This window comes from Odocoileus virginianus, chromosome 19 (genome assembly GCF_023699985.2).
Source record: "Odocoileus virginianus isolate 20LAN1187 ecotype Illinois chromosome 19, Ovbor_1.2, whole genome shotgun sequence".
Taxonomy (NCBI): domain Eukaryota; kingdom Metazoa; phylum Chordata; class Mammalia; order Artiodactyla; family Cervidae; genus Odocoileus; species Odocoileus virginianus.
In genome coordinates, this window is record NC_069692.1 from 21680603 (window position 1) to 21701831 (window position 21229).

A 21229-nucleotide genomic window follows, 5' to 3' on the forward strand; every position below is an offset into this window, starting at 1 on the left:
TATAAAAAATCTATTAAGTGTTCTGCACCATGAAACTGTTCATATCATTTGAAAATAAATGCTGTTAGTGTACCAGGACCTTCTTACAGCACAAATGGTATACTCCAAAATCTATACAACTACTTATTTCAATTTGACTAAAATTTAAAGTCTTCAAAGGGAGAATACTATCCATTATTTATCTAAATCAATTAAATGTAAACATAATTAAACTACATTTATCAAATTATTAAATTAAATTTAATTAAATTAAGTTAAATGTAATTAAATGAAATGTACAACTGCTTTTATAATTCATCAACATGTACATTAGCTTTTTCTTTAGTTGACTAACTGGGTCCTGTGGGGTTCTTTCATGGGTTCTTTCATGGCATAGAAGCAAACGGAATAGTGCGAGTCTGTTTTGTAACAAATTGTACGAGTGACCAATAAACTTATAAAAAAAATTAGTTCATAGTCATCTAACCCCACACTGATTAAATAAAGAATTAATAGAGACTATCAAAGCTATTATAAGTTCTAATTTGAGGACTATTTAGCCATTTGCCACTTAATTTTTAAGGATCTGAAATCTGTTAATATATCCACTCGAAAATATTCAGGGTTAGTGCTGAGCTTCCACTAATTGCTGACAGACGTTATCCATTTCACTCCTTTCAGTTCAATTCAGTTCAGTTGCTCAGTTGTGCGAACTGAATTGTGAGGTGTGTGAGGTACTTAGTGTTAAGTATTAACAGGTACTTCAGTTCAGTCAGTCATGTCCAACTCTTTGCAACGCCATGGACTATAGCACCAGGCTTCCCTGTCCATTACCAACTCCTGGAGCTTACTCAAACTCATGTCCACTGAGGTGGTGATGCCATCCAACTATCGCATCCTTTGTCATTCCCTTCTCCTCCTGCCTTCAATCTTTCCCAGCATCAGGGTCTTTTCAAATGAGTCAGTTCTTTGCATCAGGTGGCCAAAGAATTGGAGTTTCAGCTTCAGCATCAGTTCTTCCGATGAATATTCAGGACTGATTTCCTTTAGGATGGACTGGTTGGATCTCCTTGCAGTCCAAGGGACTCTCAAGAGTCTTATCCAACACCACAATTCAAAAGCATCAATTCTTCGGTGCTCAGCTTTCTTTATAGTCCAACTTTCACATCCATACATGACCACTGGAAAAACCATAGCTTTGACTAGATGGACCTTTGTTGGCAAAGTAATCCATTTCATTCCTTTACATTTCTTTATTTTGTACTACATGATCAGAACCAAGTAAATAAAACTTAGAAAATTAAATTATAAAGACATAAAAATGTAGTTTGAAACTTCAATAAACTAAACTACTTAGTGTTTTAAAGTAGAAGCCCAGAAATTTAGGTATAAGTAGAAATATAATGCTTTACTGCAGAAAACACTGCTAACTTTAATTGTGAAAATTAAAATTTGGGTTGAAGTACAACTTTACACACTTTTGAGTTCAGATAAATATAAAGAACATAAAATTACTGCTAGCAAAATACAGGATAGAAATAGACTATAGGATTTTCTCAAAACTCTGTCAGCCTTTTCAAATTAGTTGTGAGATAATAAAAAAAAAAAAAAAAAATCAGTGAGTGATAGAGTATGTCAGCATGACCGGTCTGCACAGAAAAACTGCACAAGATGATAATGAAAAAGTCTTGTTCTGCTCTTTCCAGGGCTTTGATAATCCATGCATAACCAGGACAAGCATATTTGCAGGTTTTGAATCTGATTTACCACTGCCTTCCTGATCTAGCTGCCCAAATGAGATTCATGTAACCACAAGACCATCTGCAAATGTGGGCTTACATTCCAGTCATCCCCTGATGAGACACACTCAGTGAACTTCACAGACCTCGGCAGATGATTAATCTCATTATAATCTTTTGGTTAGATTTTAAACCTGTCCCTCAACTTTCAAAACTTCTTTCAAGAAATGTGGAAAGTATTCCCAATTGCCTATGTAAAAGCACATACTTTGACCATCACATTTACATTTATAAAAACTTTACAAAGAATATTTGTCAAAGAACAGATTGACTTATGTTTCTTCCAATAGTAGTGTTCCTCTATTTGACCTCATTCAACATTTTCAAATGAAACAACTCTCTGAGTAGGAGTTCATCCAAATAAAGCAGCAGTCTTTAATAAACTTTCAATTAGTCCAGCGACTCTTACTCAACAGAAATTTTAACAATTCAAATGTTGAAAGAAGTACAGACATGGCATCCCTAACTTCTTGGAATAAGTTCAGCAGATGTTTCCAGGGTGCAGGCTGATTGCACTACTTCCTAATTTATACCAATCTTTAAACATTTTCTCTGGCATGACCAAAGGATAATGACTTAAAAATACATTAGAAAGTTCTTCATGTTTCTTAATCAAATTATAATATAATATTTTAATTTAGTTATTTCCCATATGCATGTTCAAATTTTTACATAGTATACAGATCCAAAGAGCTTTCTGTTATCTGTGAGAGCAGTGTGCTTTTAAAAATGAGTGCAAAAAATAAAGTTAAGTAAAATTGAAATATTATTAACTTTTACAAAAACTATGAGATACAGATAAAACATGGTTGAAGATCTACTAAAAATATAAAAATTTTCATAATTAAAAGAGACCCTGATGATGGGAAAGATTGAAGGCAGGAGGAGAAGGGGGCGACAGGCAGATAAGATGGCTGGGTGGTGTCACTTACTCAATGGATATGGGTTTGAGCAAACTCCAGGAAATGGTGAAGAACAAGGAAGCCTGACGTGCTGCAGTCCATGGGGTCACAGAGTCGGACACAACTGAGCAACAACGTAACTGGTGTCAAATTTATCTCCATGCACACTGCATTAATTGCATACCAAGGTGCATTTCAAGTAACTCCAAAAAGTCAGCATCAAATGATCATAATAAGCATTAGGGCATTTGCATTTTTATTCTCTGAATCATAATGGCAGCTATAAAAACAGGATCTACGCAGTCTGGAAAAGCAAAAAATGAGGAGCAAGGGTATGTTTTAATATACATATTATTAGTAAATTTAGCTATAAGGCATGTTCACTTAAAAACATCTGTTTCTCAGTTGTGCTTTGTGCAATGGTATGATTATTAGTGGTCTTGTTACTTCCAAAAATATAAAGTTTGTTATTAACTTTGAGAGGTATATAATTTCCCTCTGCTCTTTCCACATGCAATACTGACATAGGATGTATTGTTTGTTTCTATTTCAATTTGGCACCACTTACTATTGTTTCTGGTGAACAACCAAGCTCACATTTTGAATGTTTCCCATGCGGATTATGAAGCACACATTTGGAACTAAAGAAGACTTCCAGCAGATTTTTGTAATATTGCAGGGCCTATGAAGTAACAGATAAAGAATACTGGCTCTGAAGAAAATATAAAGGATGATTACCTCAAACAGAAGTAATAGATCATTTAAAATATTAAATTGTTATGAAATACATAGATGTATATAACATGGCTGGAGTGCATTCCTATGACTCAAGGAGCTGTGATGAGAAAAATCTATGTAGTCCAATTCTCATCCTAAAATAATAGATATGAGAAGTATGTGGTTCCTTCTGAAATGGGTTACAGTTATCTATCAACTTATTTTAATTATTTTTCTTAAAGTAACATATATAAATATTCACTAACAATGCCTTTTACTGAGTTCTGGTGAACTGAAAAGAAAGCAATATTTAGTGTACTTAATAGCACAAAGGCTAAACAATAAATTCAAAAGGTTAGTTAATCCTGGGACATTAGGAAAGCTGTCCTGATGAGAAGATATGTAACCTAAGACGTGGGAATGACCATGAATTAGCTAGACAAGGGTAGAGGTGGGAGAAGGTTCATAGAAGAAAGCAGCTCACTGTCTGAGCTTGACGGTGAAAACAGCACCAGGAGTTAGAAGTTGGAATAAAGCATTCGACGCAGCAGTGCAGGCAGTGAAAGAACATGGTGATAAAAGGTGATACTAGATGAAACAACAGGGGATGTAATAAACAGTGCCTCTCAGATCAGTGAAATATTTAGGATGTAACCAACACTATCTTGCTAACAGTGAGATGAAGACAGTGAGCAGAGCGTAATGTGATCAGTGGTTTGTGAAGAATGGATTAAATTGAGGCAGATATGAACTGGGAGCAACAAATAAGGAGTGTGTTTCAGGCATCCATTCAAGAGAAAGTAATGACAGACTAGGATGGTAGCAGGGGGATAAACAAAAATGAGTGGATTCAAATTATAAACAATCTACAAGACTCATGAACTGAGCTTGAGAATTCATGCATGCTAAGTCAATTCAGTCCTGTCTGACTCTGTGCAACACCATGGACTGTAACCTACCAGGCTCCTCCGTCCATGGGATTCTTCAGGCAAGAATACTGGAGTGGGTTCCCATACCCTCCTCCAGGGGATCTTTTGGACTCAGGGATCAAATCCATGTCAAGTTAGAGGAAATAAAATAAAAATTATTTCTGGAATTCTTTGACCTTCAAGACTCAAATAGTTGTTGTTGTTGTTGTTGTTGTTGTTTTGTTTGTTTTGCTTTTCTACTGCTGTACAACAAATCATCAAAAATTTATTGGCTTAAAACAATATACACTTACTCATTCATGGTTCTGTAGATTAGAAGCCAGGCATGGCATGGCTGTAATCTCTTCTTAAAACATCGCAAGGCTGAAATCGAGGTAATGGCTAAGCTGAATTCTTGTTTGAATATGGCTATACTCTTCTAAGCTCATTCTTACTGGTAAATCAGTTCCTGGAGGTTGTAAGGCTGAAGTCTTTTATCCTGGCTGGTCATTGTTCTGTGTGCAGCTCTCAGCTCCTAGAGGACATCCACAATCCTTGTCACTAATCCTATGTTCGAGTCAGTGATGATGTGTCGAATCCCTCTCGTGCTTTCTTCTCTGCTTTTAAGCGGCTTGTGTAATGAAGTTAGGTCCATCTGGATAATCTGCCTTACTTAAAGTCAACTGTGCCATATAACAGAACTCAACCGTGGGAATACAACCCCTCATGCTCACTATCCCAGGGATTATACAAAGCATTACACCTGAGTGGGGACATCTTCAAGTTCTGCCTCCTGCCCCAGTAGTGACACAAATGAGATGATAGGTACTAGAATAGGAAAAGGCAAAAGAAAAAAGTGAATTTCACTTTGGAAAAGTTGGACTGAAAAACCAGTGAAAACGCAAATGAAGTGCGTTATTGGAAAGGCCTGGACTAGAAAATAAGAAATGAGAGTGGTTGGCATATAATCAATCACTGAACCCATGAGTATGGATTGTGTCACCTATGGAGAGGTACAGAAAGCTTAGGGCCCAGCCTGGAGAAATGACAATATTGAAGGAATGAGGATAAATCAAAAACTAGTCAGCAAGGGGAAAATCAACAGAACTTGCTAACATGAATTACAAGGGGAGAGGCGACGGAGGTCATATTTGTTTATCTGTGTTTAATCTTGCTGAGAAACAGTATGAAAAACGCTCAACCATTCTCCTGGGGATATGGTGACATGGATTTAGGGGTTACAGTGTCTAAAGTTGTCTCTGTAAAATGGTGGATTCAGCAGCCAGACTGAAGAGTGGGAGGAAGGTGAACTTCAGAAATGGAATCAATAAAAGACTACCAAGGAAAGGTGGAGATTTTGTTTGTTTCTTTTAAGATGGGAGCCTTGGGCACATTTATGCTCAAAGGATATGAAAGGAATTTAGATGAGAGACTAGAAAGGGGACAGACCCTGAAGTAGATGATTAGAACCCCCCTGAGATTTGGCCAAGGAAGGAAAGGATAATTGTGGAAGTCAAAAGATTTATATTTATGGTGTAAAGAGGATGTTCTCATCTATTTTCTAAGTAAAGTAAGAGAGGAATAAAGTTTTTGAGAGAGATTAAGGAAAGAATGAAACCAAAGGCTTGAGGAGAAATGTTTAAATGTGCCTTTCTGTGTCGAAAGGAAAAGGAAGCTGACTAAAGTAGTATCACAAGAGTATCTTGTAGGCATTAAGACCTAAATAAAATTAGATTAATAGAGGAATCAATTGGTTTGTTTATACATTTTCTCCAGTAGCATGCAGCTACAACTCCTGGAAATACCAATGGCAATTAATAACTATATTCATCAATCCAGGTTGGTGTTTTTGCTAAGGGGCCAAGATAGAAAGACACTAGAGTAAAACAGTTTTACATAGTCCCAAGAAGGCAGTAATTAAAAAAAAAAAAAAGTATAATGAAAGTAATGACATAGAAAAGACAAGACATGATAGAAAATACCTAATGGATAATACATGGACCCAGATGGTTCAGTGATAAATAATTTGCATGCCAATGCAGGAGACACAAGTTTGATCTCTGGTTCAGGAAGACCCCTTGGAGTAGGCAATGGCAACTCAATCCAGCATTCTTTCTGGAAAGTTCTGTGGACAGAGGAGCCTGGCAGGCTATAGTCCAACTGGGTAACAGAGTTGGACACACCTGAATGAGCCCTCAATGATTCAATGATAATATACAGGGAGAAAATGAAATTGTTTTGGTAAGACATAAGGGTTGAATAGCAGGAATAATTGCACCTTTCAGAAAAAAGGATGAAAGGTTGCAATGAAAGACTAATGTCTGCATCTGTGACTTCAGAGAAGGGTTTGCTTTCTATCTTGTAGCTGCATTTTAGCTTTTTTAACCCTTCATTCCTTGTTTATGATTTCAATACTCACTGCAAGTCTTTTTACACCACAATTTTCCTTTCTTTTAGCTGGTAATTTTGTTTCATGTCTCAGTTAACTGAAGCATTTATTTTAGTCACATTTAAAATAATTTTGTTTAAATTAAAATAAGCTGAGCACCGAAGAATTGATGCTTTTGAAGTCTGGTGTTGGAGAAGACTCCTGAGAGTTGCTTGGATTGCAAGGAGATTCAACAAGTCCATCCTAAAGGAAATCAGTCCTGAATATTCATTGGAAGGACTGATGTTGAAGCTGAAACTCCAATACTTTGGTCACCTGATGCAAAGAGCTGACTCATTGGAAAAGACCCTGATGCTTGGAAAGATTGAAGGCAGGAGGAGAAGAGGACGACAGAGGATGAGATGGTTGGATGGCATCACTGCCTCAATGGACATGAGTTTGAGTAAGCTCTAGGAGCTGGTGATGGACAGGGAAGCCTGGCGTGCTGCAGTCCATGGGGTCACAAAGAGTCGGACACGACTGAGCAACTGAACTGAACTGATTATATATATATATAGAGAGAGAGAGATAAAATACATAAAGAAATATGTAGATTCATATATATGATATATACATATATATGTATCTTACCATCTCAGCATCTTGTTAGATATTTTAGATGCATTTTTTTATTTCATCTTTACAACAAAGAGATGAGTCAATTAATTTTGCAGACGACGTAACTGGAGAGGTTCAGTAATTTGCCCTAAACTATAGTCTGTGGAACAAGCAGCTCTGAAAGAAGAGGACGTCAGACAGGTCCGCTCAAATTCTAACTTCAAATTTTTCTTCTCAAATACTAAAATTGGACATATAGCTTTGAGCCTTAGCATATTTGAGTGTCCTTCTGTTCTTTTATGTATGATTATAAATTGAACTGGTATATAATCTGCAAATACACTTAAGCATTTTTCAATATGTATATTGGAATAATCGGAATGATTCCTACAAACATGGATTTTTATTTTGAGATCCTTGGAAAAGGATGACAAAGGAATGTTTGAGAAATAATTTGTAAAACTGACAGGACTCAGTGATAAATGGGTTATATCTAAATATATCATGATTCAAAGGCAAATTCAGGATCTCAAGTTATACGAAAGCTGATGTAGAATGCAGGTAACCACTGTGAAATGAAAATATATCCTGCCATATCAATAAACAAATGTCACAGTCATCATCGATTTCTGGCCTCCAAATGTGAGTGAGGGCTCCCAAAACTGCAATCCAGCAGCTGCCTCTGCCTCCCACAGTGAGTGCTGAGGAGCTAGGAAGAATGCAAATGCTGAGGTGCAAATGAAAGGAATGAACTCAGTGAGCCCAGAGGCTTGATCTTCCCATACCGAGAACACTAAATTTCTTAACTCAATATCTGATCTTTGATATCCAGACCACCTGCTCCTTTTGTTGCAACTTGTATATAGCCTGACTCCCACTCACACCTCTGCGGAGCACTTTTCTCAGAGCTACTGAGACGCTGTCTCCCAGGCTCAGAGTCTTAAAGATCCCACTGAATAGAATAACTCTCTACTTTCAGGTTGTGACCATATTTTTAGTCAATACCATCCATCCTCAGTTTCACCCAAACCGTTGGTTGCATCCAGGGGTTCTTCACAGATTCCTGGTCAGATCACCCTCCCAGAGCCCAGGACGACTTCTTCTCTAAATTCACTCTGCTCTCCAAATCCCTATTTCATGTCTTTATGTCCTTCCTCCCACTCCCAATGGACAACTTTGATCTTCTTTCAAAGAAAAGGAAGCCATCAAGACCAGTTTCTCTCTGCTTCTCTCTGTATCACTTTTAGATTTAGTCACTGCAGTACCTACTTTTACCTCTTCCTTTCTGCCTTAAATGAGAAAATAAATATGCTGTGCAAAGTTATTCTCTCCCAGGAGCTATGGGTTTCCTTTCCTATTGTATTTTGGCTTCATACTTGAGAAAGCAAATTATTTCTATAAATTCCAAATACTATATCTGGCATTCTTACAACTATGACATTTTATAGTGTCTAAAGCATAATGAACAAAAGCAAAGAAACAAGGATCAGGAATTTTGACATTTTATTAAATTTAATATTAATTTTATGTCTTTAGAAAAGTCACTTCACATTCTGGACTTGAGATTTCTCATTATTAGCTCTGGTATGTAGAAACATTCTATTAGAAATCTCATATTATTTAGAGCTCCTAGTCATAGTTCGGTTTTCTATAAAATAGGTTGGTTGAGACTTTCAGTTTCAACCTCATAGCGTAAATGTAGATTTTCCCTTCTTTGATAATTACCCGAAAGCAAAAATGAGAATAAAAAAGAGAAACTCCATTTTTATTAAAACCATGGGATTGCTAAAACCTCACTACAAATAATAGGAAAGTGGCTTCCAGAAGCTCTGAATGTCTAAAGTAGTATAAAAAAACACAATTCAAGGAGACCTAGAGTTACATATCTAATAAAAATCAGGCCCACTGCACGTCTCCAAGTCAACAGCACAAAGATATTCACTCCAGATAAGATCAGCAGCTTAAAGCCACAACCATTTTACTGTATCTCATGAAACTGTGGCAACAATTTGAACAAGTCTTCAACTGAATCATACTTCTGTTCCATCTGTCCTTCACAGAGGTCATTTGGTTGTAACCACCGGGTGGATCAGCTGGCTGAAGTGTCTGAAATAGTTTCACTCTTCTGTCTGGTGCCCCTGTGGGAAGGACTGAAATACTGAGGTCAACTGGAACTGTCCACACTCTGTCTCATGTGGTCCCTCCACTGGTAACCACAGAATTCTTGGACTTCTTACATTCTATTTCAACGTTCTCATAGCAAGTGTCCTAGTAAACAAGGCAGAAGTGACCTTTTATGACCTACCCACAAAAGTCACAGAGCATCATTTATCACTGTACTCTATTAGTTGAAACAGTCATAAGCCTAACAAGACTTAACTTTTGGAACCCTAAACTCTAAACACTTGATGAGAGAAGTGTCAAAGAATGTGCAACCATGTTTTAAAACTATTATATGCAAAACAATTAACATTTTTTGGGCCACATGGAAAACAAGTGTGCAAGCTACTGTTGAGAGCCTCCAAACATCTGGTTTGATTATGAAAAGATTATGAGTTAAGAGACTAACAGGAAAACACTAAAAGTCCACATTGCAAAAATGATTAGAGAGGAAAATACAGTAATGTTAGTAACCCTATAGCTGCTACTTTTACTTGAATAGTGAGGAATAAACTGAAAAATAGTGCACTAATTACTGTTATTGTAAATAAAATTTCTTTTTACCCATGAGATGGCCCTATTCTTGTAAATAGCTATACAGAAGTATAAACCTTATTTCAAATTGGTTCATCAATAAGACCAAAGCTGAATGCTAAAACCAAAAGGAAGAAAAAGAAACAGGAAAATACTTATAGCAAATAATGAATATTAACTTTTAAAAGTTACTGTTAATATAGAAATAAAATGTTCATAAGCATGTAACTATAAAATTAAATTTTAAAAAGATACTGAAACAGTCACTTCTATAATAAAAGAGACATAGAACTATCAGGTATCAGGCAAATATGATGAGACTATGTAGAACTATAATGTGTAACCTGGCTGAACTCATTAAAAACTTGAGGAGAACAACAAATCCATCAGAGAAAAGAGGCCCCACTTGAATCTACACCAAAAAGAGAGTTATTACTGACAACACAGAAAAAGAAAGAGGCCAGGATTTGAGTAAAATGAAGAAAAGGAAATGAAGTCAAGTTTTAAAATGGAATACAGTTAAAATGTTAAACATGAACTACAGGTCAAAGAAATACAAAAAGGAAAAAATCTAATAGCTGGAGTCCTAAAATAAATAATGGAACAAAATAATTTAAATATATATTTTAAGAAAACATTCCAAAAATTTAAAAAAGTTGAATCTAAAGACTGAAAGTGTGAAATAGATCCCAGGAATTTAGAATGATCAGTACCAGGACATATCTTAGTATATTTACTATATGTCACAGATAATAAAAGAATCTTTTGGTTGAATAGGCATAAGATTACAATATGGGGAAAACACTGCCAGAATGACTGGTGTCCAGTTTCTCCGACACAGAGTAAACTTTAAAGAAAGTTGAGTAAAGTCTTGCAAAGTCAACAAGAAAATAAAACCCAATAATTTTATACCCAGAAAAATTGTTTAAAAATAAAGACAAAAGAAAGCATATTTAAATAAGTAATGCTCATGTATTATTGCTTCTGATGGCTCAGCTGGGAAAAAAATCTGCCTGCAATGTAGGAGACCTGGGTTCCATCTCTGGGTTGGGAAGATCTCCTGGAGAAGGGAACAGCTACCTACTGCAGTATTCTGTCCTGGAGAATTCCATGGACTGTAGAGTCCATGGGGTTGCAAAGAGTAGGACATAAGTGAATGACTTTCACTTTCATGGATTATAGATTCCATGAACCCTCTTTAAGAAAGTACTGGAAAACACACTTGAATCAATGAAAAACTGTTTGATAAACAACTGTAAAGAGGAGTGATACTGAATGCTGAAATCACTTAACTCTAGGATTAGTGAAGTCACTCAGTCGTGTCCGACTCTTTGCAACCCCGTGGACTGTAGCCTACCAGGCTCCTACATCCACGGGATTTTCCAGGCAAGAGTACTGGAGTGAGTTGCCATTTCCTTCTCCAGGGGATCTTCCTGACCCAGGGATTGAACACAGGTCTCCCGCATTGCGTGCAGACGTTTTACCATCTGAGCCACCAGGGAAGTTCCTCTAATAAATATGGTGATTATGATGATAGAACAGAACATAAATAGTATAAACCTTGACAGAGTAGAAATAAAACAGCTGACAAAAGTCAGAAAGGGAAGGAATAAGAAGATAGGAGGTAATAAGTATGGTGATTCCCTAATCTTGTACATTAAAGATTAATAGATTTGAATTATTAAAAAGCAATAGTTATATTTAAAATAGGAAATAAATTTTAAATATATGAATTAATGAAAATGTCTGGGTAAAGGAAGAGAGAAGGGAAAGAAACTTTAAATATATCAATTTTATCATTGTTCAGCAGCATTTCAGTAGGAAATCAATAGATTCATGACTAAAAATAAAAATTAAATCATTATAATCATTAGACAAAAACATAAGCTCCAAAGTTTTTTTTTTTCATTTATTCCCCCCATCACACACACAAGCTAGGAAAATAGCATAACATAAACTATGATAACAGAGCTAAAACCAAGCCACTTGTTTATATAAAAAACATCTATATTATCTATATATCTATACATCTATATTATCTATATATATGATAGATAGCAAAAGATAAAGCTCAACTATATGTTATACATAAGTAGTTAGCCAAAGCAATGTTACTTAGAAATGAATTTCTTATGTCATTATAGAGCAAATGAAGGAAATTACTTAGAAAGATTAAAAAATAAGAAATCAAAAAGACATACTAGACAAATGTAAGTAAATATCAGAGGTTTTGATTTTAGTATTATATTGATTTCTGAGGCGGAAGGCATTAAACAAGATGAAGAAGATAAGAGTTGAGTTTCAAACCACAGGAAAATCTAAGAGCATGAATACATCTGTACCAAATAACACTGCATTAGTATACATGAAGGGGAAAAAGGGAAATATACAAGGAGAAACAGAAGTATACTAACAATAGGAAATCTGAATTCACTTCTCACAGTCAATGATGGTTCAAGTGGATACAAATTAGTAAGAAACAGAAGACATAAATATGATGATGGCTTTTAAAGCAGATCTAATGGACATACCTCAAACCTAGCATCTTAAAGAGACGAGTGACAATTTCTTTCTAAAGGGCACATAGGACTTTCACAAATAATATCATCAAATATTTATTATAGGGATGCTGGGATGACTCAACACTTTCAAATCAATGTGGTACATGACATTAACGAAATGAAAGGTAAAAATCATATAATCATCCCAATGAAACACTATTTGACAAAATTCAACATTTATTTGATAAAAACTCTAAAGTGTGTTAAAAGGGAACATTCCTCAACAAAATAAAAGCCACCTATGACAAACCTACAGCTAACATCATACTCAATGATGAAAGGCTGAAAGTTTTTCTTCTTAAGACCAGAAACAAAACAAGAATGCTCACTCTCATTATTTTCAACCCAATGTGGTATTAAAAGTTCTAGTCACAGAAATGAGACAAGAATTAAAAGGCATCCAAATTGCAGACAATATGATACTATATATAAAAAACCCTATACTTTGGCTACCTGATGCAAAGAGCTGACTCATTGGAAAAGACCCTGATGCTGGGAGGGACTGGGGGCAGGAGGAGAAAGGGACGACAGAGGATGAGATGGCTGGATGGCATCACCGACTCAATGGACATGAGTTTGGTAAACTCTGGGAGTTGGTGACGAACAGGGAGGCCTGGTGTGCTGCAATTCATGGGGTTGCAGAGTCAGACATGGCTGAGCAACTGAACTGAACTGAAAGACCCTTCCACACACACACACACACACACACACACACACACAAAACATTAAAACCAATAAATTAATTCAGTAAAGTTACAGGACACAAAATCAATATCCAGAAATCTATTACATTTCTGTAGAGAGGTATTAACAAAACAATCCCATTTACAATTGCATCAAAAAGAATAAGATACCTAGGAATAAATTTAACCAAGGAAGCTAAAGAACTGTACACTGAAATCTAGACATTGATGAAAGAAATTGAAGTTGATACAAACAAATGGAAAGAAATACCACCCTCACAGATTGGAAGAATATTGTTATAATGACCATACTACTCAAGCAATCTAGAGATTCAATGCAATTCTTATTAAAATACCAATGGCATTTTTCACAGAACTACAAAGAATCTTAGAATTTGTGTGGAACCACAAAAGATCTCAAATATCTAAAATCTTGAGAAAGAAAAACACAGCTGGAGGTATCATGTGCCCTGATTTCAAACTCTATCTCAAAGCTACAGTAATCAAATGGGTTTCCCTAGAAGCTCACATGGTAAAGAATCTGCCTGCAATGCAGGAGACCTGGGCTAGATCCCTGGGTTGGGAGGATTCCCTGGAGAAGGGAATGGCAACCCACTCCAGTATTCTTGCCTGGAGAAATCCAAAGACAGAGGAGCCTGGCAGGCTATAGCCCATAGATTGCAAAGAGCTGGACACAACTGAGCAAATAACACATAGTAATCAAAATAGTATGGCACTGGCATGAAAACAGACACATAGGTCAGTGGAACAAAACAGACAGCCTAGAAATAAATCCATGCATGTATTGCATATATAGTAAATTTACAACAAAGGATGAAAGAATATACAGTGATAAAAAGGTAGTCTCTTCAATAGGTAGTACTGGGAAAGCTGGAAAGCTACATGAAAAAGAACGAAACTGGACCACTATCTTACACTATATACAAAAAACATTCAACATTGATTAAAGATTTGAATTTAAGACTTGAAACTGTAAAACTCTTAGAAGAATATAAAGGCAGTAAGCTCTTTGACTTCAATCTTAGCAATATATTTTAGACCTGAATCCTTAGGCAAGGCAACAAATGCAAAAATAAATTAAATAGAACTACATCAAACTGAAAAGCTTTTGCACAGTGAAAGAAACTATCAAGAAAACAATAAGACAACCTACTGAATGGAAGAGTATTTGTAAATTATGTATCTGATACAGGCTTAATATTAAAAATATGTAATTAACTACACAGCTTAATTTTAAAAAAGCAAACCTATGAAAAAAAGTGGGCAGAAAACTTAATAGACATTTTTCCAAGGAAAATATGCAGATGGCCAAAAATTACATGAGAAAGGTGCTCAACATCACCAATCATCAGGGAAATTCAAATCAAAACCACAGTGAGATATCACCTGGCACCTGTCAAAATAACTTATCAAAAAGACAAGGAATAAGTGCTGGCGAGGTTGTGGAGAAAAGACAACTCTCATGTACTGTTTGTCAGAAAGTAAATTGGTGGATTCATCATAGAAAACAGTATGGAGCTTCTTCAGAAAAATTAAAAATAGGACTACCATAAGATCTAGTGATTCCATCTCTGGGTCTTTATCAAAAGAAAATGAAAACACTAATTTGAAAACATACCTGTGCCCCAATGTTCAGAGCAGCATTTACAATAACCAAGATTCAAAATCAACCTGTGTCCATCGATAAATGAATGGATAAAGAGAAGTTATATATATATATAAAATGGAATATTACTCAGTCATAGAAAATGAAATCAAGCCATGGGAGACAACATGGTTGGACCTAGAAGGTATTAACCAGTGAAATAAGTCAGAAGAGAAAGAAAATTACTGTGTGAGTTCATGTATATATGGAATCTAAACAGCAAAACAAATGAACAAATTAAAACAAAAAAGACTCAGAGATACAGAAAACAACTTGGCGCTTGCCAGAGGGGAGGCAAGTTAAGATACAGGCAAAGTTATGTGAAGGAAATTAAGAAGCAAAAACTTCTAGTTACTAAATAAACAAGTCATAGGGATATAATGTACAATATAGATAATATAATCAATGATATTGTAGTAACTTTGTTAAGATGACAAGTGGTAACTAGTGATACTGTGGTAATAATTTTGAAATTTGTATAAATAATTAGTTTAAGGTGTATACCATAGTGATTCAATATTGTTTGTCAATTGTACCTCAATAAAAAAAATCACCTGGTTATTCCACAATAAAATTAAAAATTAATAATATGTTTAACACTAATTTAAAAAGCTGCATGTACCCCATAGCTCACAGCAGCCTTATTCACAATAGCCAAGGTAAAGAGCAACCTAAATATCCATCAACAGATAAATGGATAAAGAAAATGTTTAAATATCTAATTTTTAACATTTTTACCTCACCATGTTTCTAGATCCAGTTACACAGAGTTTCCCTTGAACATTGTTCCCCTGAACATTCCAGTAGCAGAAGAGTACAGTGCCCTGTTTTCAGAATAGACAGAATGGCCCTACTTGGTGCTGCCCATGGGGAGGCTGAAATAGGTGGTGTTGCTCAGTTAAGGCTTTGATTCTTTGTAATCAGATCCCCAGGTATAAAGAAAATGATTTTATCTACTTATTACCTGGTTTCTCAGTCTTGATAGTTCCAAGTTTTCATAGCTCAGTAAATTATTTTATACTTTCACTTTACACTTTCAAATATACTTCAAATATTATTTGTACTTTCCTTTAGTATCTTTCCAATCACATAAATTTATAAGTGGGAGCTTGGACTTCTCAAGGAAATCAAAGGGCTTTCCTCAAGTTGCAAGCAAATAACTGACCAAGCAGAAACCAGAATTCAGTTCTCACACCCTGAAATCCAAATATTTAGAGACAACAATCATAGACATTCACTTACTGCCCCTCCCCCTCCACCAAGTTAGAAAAGCAAGTGTTCCTATCCTTATAATGCTAAATTTGTGAGAAAGGAACAATAGAGATATAGGTAAAGAAAAAATATCTACATAAATATGCATAAAATAGAAACATTTCCCCCCCACTGGAGAAGACTTTAATCAAAGACCAAAGTGATTACAAGCCTTAGAGAAGAAAAATCCAAGTTTATTTCAATGAAAATATTCTATGAAAGCAAGATCTGCCAGAGGCCTGCTTGATGGCTCCTCTTGACTTCGGAATAAGCCACCCCCCACTGGCTATCTAAAGCAACCTATCTGGTGGTTTTACATAAGGTGGAGAACATTGCCATGCTCCAGATCATATCAGGTCTCTGAGATAACAGGAGGAAAAGGACTCAATATATATAATAAGCACTTCAACAGCTGAGAAAGACAGCATATGGCAATGGAAATGTAGGCATTGCTTTGATTTTGGAAAAAGAAGCGAGAAATATTCCTGAGTCAAAGTTCACTGCCACCTGAATGAGATGATTTATTTTTCTGCAACAGAGTGAACTTTGTGTGGGCACAGATTTATAGCAAATACAAAAACACCTGCACAAATCTCAGCAGGAGTTTGAAGAAACACCATTTTCCCATTACTGAAATGATTACAGGTGCAATAATAATAGTATTTTCATTTAATTAAAGTAGGTTTTTTCCCCAATTCCTAAAAGCATACAACACTTGTTAAAATTAATTAACTTATTTTCAATGAACTTTTCAGCAAAAGAGAGAAAGATGTATGACAAGTAAGCTCAAACTGACAGGCTTTAAATAATAGACCCCTAAGTAAATTGATTTTAATTTAAACAATCAAGTAAAATAAAGCTAATAGCTCTCTTCATCAGAAGTTTTCTATCCTGCCATATAATTTTTCTTAAAAGTTTGTAAAGTAAAACTTGCAAAATACCCCCGGGGCTGCTCCAGCATGCTTCAATATGTTTCAAGTTTTAAATTCTAGATTAGAAACAGTCTTTCCTTCTAGGATTTCAAGAAAAAGGAAGATACTATCATGAACATTTGCATGTTTTACAAACTCTGGTTCACTCTTATTTCACTTTAATGTTTGAAAATTGTGCATATGAACCTTTAATGTCTTATGAAAAACTTCACACTCATGAATGGATCAGCTGAGTCATCCACGCTTCACTTTCTTTGCTACCCGAGAGGGGAGTTGTCTACCTACTGCAACCCAGAGTATGAACACTCAACTCCACCAAGGAAAATTACTGCACTGGTAACCTTCAGCAGGTCCCAGCAAGTGTGCCTGTGATGGAAAGTCTGGCACTAGTGCTATCCTCACCTGTGGTGTCATGGTACACAAAACTGACAGGATTCATCACAACCTGGTCACAAGAATAATCCATGGACCATCTGGCCCTACTAACCTATGGATGTGAAGTCACCTCAACATCAATAGTAATGCATCTATTCTTTTTTCTCCCTACAAAGAACCTCAGCCATTTCCATTACAAAGTCACCTACGACAAAATCAAATATTTCTGAGAAGCACTTGAGGAGCATCGTATGTGGTCCCCAGGCTTTGTGCCACAGCCACCGCTTGGCATCTGCAACATCTCTTTTGCCTAATTCCTGTTGACTAGTTACTGCCCATAAAGCCCTGCTATTGCAGTCAATGCTTCTCAGAACAACGCCACAGTCCTTGTCAAAGGTGCTTCCAGTAGCGCTGTCTTCCAAAACCACGGCTGTGTGTATCCTGTTTTGTACTCCACCCTACGTGCAGCACCAACCACAGTGCCTGGCAGAAAGCAGACAACACCCAATGATTAAAATAGGAAGATCTTCTAAATTAGGTGTTTTCCTAAATCACATTGGCCTTGGAGTACAGAATGAAGCAGGGCAAAGGCAAACAGAGTTTTGCCAAGAGAACACACTGGTCATAGTAAACACCCTCATCCAACAACATAAGAAAAGGCTCTACACATGGACATCACCAGATAGCCAACAGCAAATCAGATCAATTATATTCTTTGCAGACAAAGATGGAGAAGCTCTATACAGTCATCAAAAACAAGACCAGGAGAAGACTGTGGCATAGATCATGAACTCCTTATGGCAAAATTCAGACTTAAATTGAAGAAAGTAGGAAAAACCACTAGACCATTCAGGTATGACCTAAATCAAATCCCTTATGATTATACAGTGGAAGTGAAAAATAGATTCAAGGGATTATTTCTGATAGACAGTGTGCCTGAAGAACTATGGATGGAGGTTTGTGACATTGTATAGGAGACGGGGATCAAGACCATCCACAAGGAAAAGAAATGCAAAAAAGCAAAATGGCTGTCTGAGGAGCCCTTACAAATAGCTGTGAAAAGAAGAGAAGCAAAAGGCAAAGGAGAAAAGGAAAGATATACCCATGTGAATACAGAGTTTCAAAGAACAGCAAGGAGAAATAAAAAAGCCTTCCTCAGTGATCAGTGCAAAGAAATAGAGGAAAACAATAGAATGGGAAACACTAGAGAACTCTTCAAGAAAGTTAGAGATACCAAGGGAACATTTCATGCAAAGATGGGCTCAATAAAGGACAGAAATGGTATGTACCTAACAGAAGCAGAAGATACTAAGAGGTGGCAATGATATACAGAAGAACTATACAAAAATGATCTTCACAACCCAGATAATCATGATGGTATGATCACTCACCTAGAACCAGACATCCTGAAATGTGAAGTCAAGTGAAGTCACAAGCTTTAGGAAGCATCACTATGAACAAAGCTAGTGGAGGTGATAGAATTCCAGCTGAGCTATTTCAAATCCTAAGAGATGATGCTGTGAAAGTGCTGCACTCAATATGCAAGCAAATTTGGAAAACACAGCAGTGGACACAGGACTGGAAAAGGTCAGTTTTCATTCCAATCCCTAAGAAAGGAAATGCCAAAGAATCCTCAAACTACCGCATAATTTCATTCATCTCACATGCTAGTAAAGTAATGCTCAAAATTCTCCAAGTCAGGCTTCAACAGTATGTAAACTATGAACTTCCAAATGTTCAAGCTGGATTTAGAAAAGGCAGAGGAACCAGAGATCAAATTGCCAACATCCACTGGATCACCGAAAAAGCAAGAGTTCCAGAAAAAAAAACATCTATTTCTGCTTTCCTGACTATGCCAAAGCCTTTGACTGTGTGGATCACAACAAACTGTGGAAAATTCTTCAAGAGATGGGAACATCAGACCCACTGACCTGCCTCCTAAGAAATCTGTATGCAGGTCAGGAAGCAAGTTAGAAATGGGCATGAGACAACACACTGATTCCAAATCAGGAAAGGAGTACATCAAGGCTGTATATTGTCACGCAGCTTATTTAACTTCTATACAGAGTACATCATTAGAAATGCTGGGCTGGATGAAGCACAAGCTGGAATCAAGATTGCCAGGAGAAATATCAATAACCTCAGATATGCAGATGACACCACTCTTAAGGCAGAAAATTGAAGAACTAAAGAGCCTCTTGATGAAAGTGAAAGTGGAGAGTGAAAAAGTTGGCTTACAACTCAACATTCAGAAAATGAAGATTATGGCATCTGGTCCCATCACTTGATGGCAAATAGATGGGGAAACAGTGGAAACAGTGATAGACTTTATTTTTCTGGGCTCCAAAATCACTGCAGATGGTGACTGCAGCCATGAAATTAAAAGACGCTTGCTCCTTGGAAGAAAAATTATGACCAACCTAGACAGCATATTAAAAAGGAGAGACGTTACTTTGCCAACAAAAATCTGTCTAGTCAAGGCTATGGTTTTTCCAGTTGTCATGTATGGACATGAGAGTTGGACTATAAAGAAAGCTGAGCACCAAAAAATTGATGCTTTTGAACTGTGGTGTTGGAGAAGACTCTTGAGAGTCCCTTGAACTGCAAGGAGATCCAGCCAGTCCATCCTAAAGGAGATCAGTCCTGAATATTCATTGGAAGGACTGATGCTGAACTGAAACTCCAATACTTTGGCCACCTGATACGAAGAACTGACTCATTTGAAAAGACTCTGATGCTGGGAAAGATTGAATGCAGGAGGAGAAGGGGATGACAGAGGATAAGATAGTTGGATGTCATCACCGACTCAATGGACATGAGTTTGAGTAAACTCCGGGAGTTGGTGATGGACGGGGAAGCCTGGCGTGCTGCAGTCCATGGGATCGCAAATAATCGGACACAGCTGAGCTGTGTGTGTTCAGACACATGACTGAGCTGAACTGAACAGCATTCTCAAGTGAACTTACTTGGTCTTTCTTTATAGGTTATGTGACACCAAGAATTTATTTTTCATTGCAGTAGAAAAGTCGACTCACTAACCCTTGGAAAATGCAGTGATGCACAAAAGTCTGTGTAACAGAGCCCCAGGACAATCACTGAGATAAGTAAAGTTTGCTCATTGCATTCTCTCATGGTTTTCTGCTCAAATTTACAAATCTCTTAAGTGTCTCTAACTAACTTTAGAATCTTTCACCTCCTTTTGTACAAATTTGGATCACAGGCCCTTTTCATCATCATCCTGTTTGATTAGCTAACTGGTAGCCTTCCTACAAATTTATTTGTCTTAGATTTTACATTCTCACCAAAGACTTCATGACCTTTTAAGCCCTTCCAGTACAACCCCACAGCACTCTCTATTTGGCAGTATCTCAGCACTCATCCACCTCTTGACTCCAGACATTGGACTGTTTTCTTGGAGGGCAATAAATGCTCTCTAGTTCACCAATGTATCCCCTGTGTCTTAGTGGGGCCGAGCAAACAGTGTTTCACAAGTGCTGAGAGAACAACCCACAATGCATCACGTAGAGAGCATCTTAGACACACTAAATGCCTACAAGACATTTAACAAAATTGAAAATTATTTAGCTCCAAGGAGCTCTTGGGCCATACCCCACTGGCCCAGCTTCAAGACCAAAAAGGCCAGAGACAGAGACATTAATTGCTTCATAAATAGGGGAGCTTACATGTCTACAACAAGGTCCAGAGCAACATCCCACTAACTGCAGTAGACAGAAGGCAGGATATGGCAGCAGCTTTTGCTCCCGGGAGGGTTGGGG